This window comes from Papaver somniferum, chromosome 7, assembly GCF_003573695.1.
Source record: "Papaver somniferum cultivar HN1 chromosome 7, ASM357369v1, whole genome shotgun sequence".
Classification (NCBI taxonomy): Eukaryota; Viridiplantae; Streptophyta; class Magnoliopsida; order Ranunculales; family Papaveraceae; genus Papaver; species Papaver somniferum.
In genome coordinates, this window is record NC_039364.1 from 57,894,876 (window position 1) to 57,896,316 (window position 1,441).

The window sequence follows — 1,441 nt, forward strand, 5'->3', positions numbered from 1 at the left end:
CCGGTATCTGTGTTTATTTTTACATGCATTTTAAATCTCAATTTGTTTTGAAGTTTTCGCTTGAAGATGTTCATATGCCATATATTTCTGCAGGGTAGAAGGTGCAACCTTTTTGACGAGTTTTCTAAGGCAAACATCCTTGCTAGAGGTAGAGTTTTTCTGTTAACAGGAAAACAACAATTACATGGAAAGGATGGGTTGGAGGTTGATTGCCACAAAATCCTGATTGATGAAGTAATAAAACCGAATTTCTGTCTACCTATACGATTTGCTGGTATGGAAACATTAGGGAAAACTTTTGGAAAAGCGATTCCTTGGCCAAAGTATGGTATTCAGTTTACCGAGCCTGCTAAGAAGGTTTAGTTGCTTGGCTTGTTTGATTTGTAAGTCGAATATACATAAACCAGTCTATCAATTATATGAATCACCGATCCAAGTGTAAATTAGAGAACAAAAAAAATAGAAACATGTGTAACTTTCAAAAGTAACTAATAACTCTTTTAATCTTATGCAGAATCCTACCAGTAATTCATAACCAACTACTTCTCTGCGGAAGTCTCCTTCACGTAGCAACCCTTCTGATGGATCTAAGAAGCAGTCTCCTAATCTTATGTAGAACTCTACCAGTAATTCCCAACCAAATCCTTCAATATCTCTAGAGAAGTCGTGCACATCTACGACAGAACATCTGGATAAGACATCTAATGGAGTATGTTTTTTTTTTGTTTTTTTTCTTCGTAAATTTATATTGTATATTCTAGCATCTTCCTTTTATATGATGTTCATATGCCGTATCTCCGCAGAAAGAAAAATACGACTTTTGGAATGGATCTAGGGGAAACGTTGTTGCTAGAGGCAGTATTTTACCTATGGTGCCTAACCATAAAATACATGGACAAGATCTTCCTAGTAACTGTTATGCTGCCAATATTCAGGAGGTTATAGTTCCATCGTTCGTGTTAACCGAACCAAGTGGTGAGTTTAAGTTATTAGGGGAAGCTAAAGATGGTTTTGTGGCATGGCCGAAAGATAACTGTTCCATCTCTGATGACAAGGTTAGTTTCTTAGCTCTTTTGCTTTGTTAATCAAGTATATAAATAGTTTTTCATAAATCGTGTATTCAGTTTGATTAAAGAATAAGTACGAGATAGAAATATATTAACACCTAAATGGAACATGAATGCCAGTGTAAATTTGAAAATTGATATTTGGTTACGGATTTTATTATGGGCGTCAGCTGTGAAAACTGCCGCGGCCTTCAGTGAAGTTGGCTTTATTACATTGTTGGAAAAATGACTTTTGTCTGTCTATTGTTGAGAATTCACATGACAGACGAATTCGCTTTGGATTTAGAATATATATATATATATATATAATACATTTAATCTCTTGCTGCAGGAAACTCCACAGCATGGAAAACCTCATGAGCAACCAGAACCAG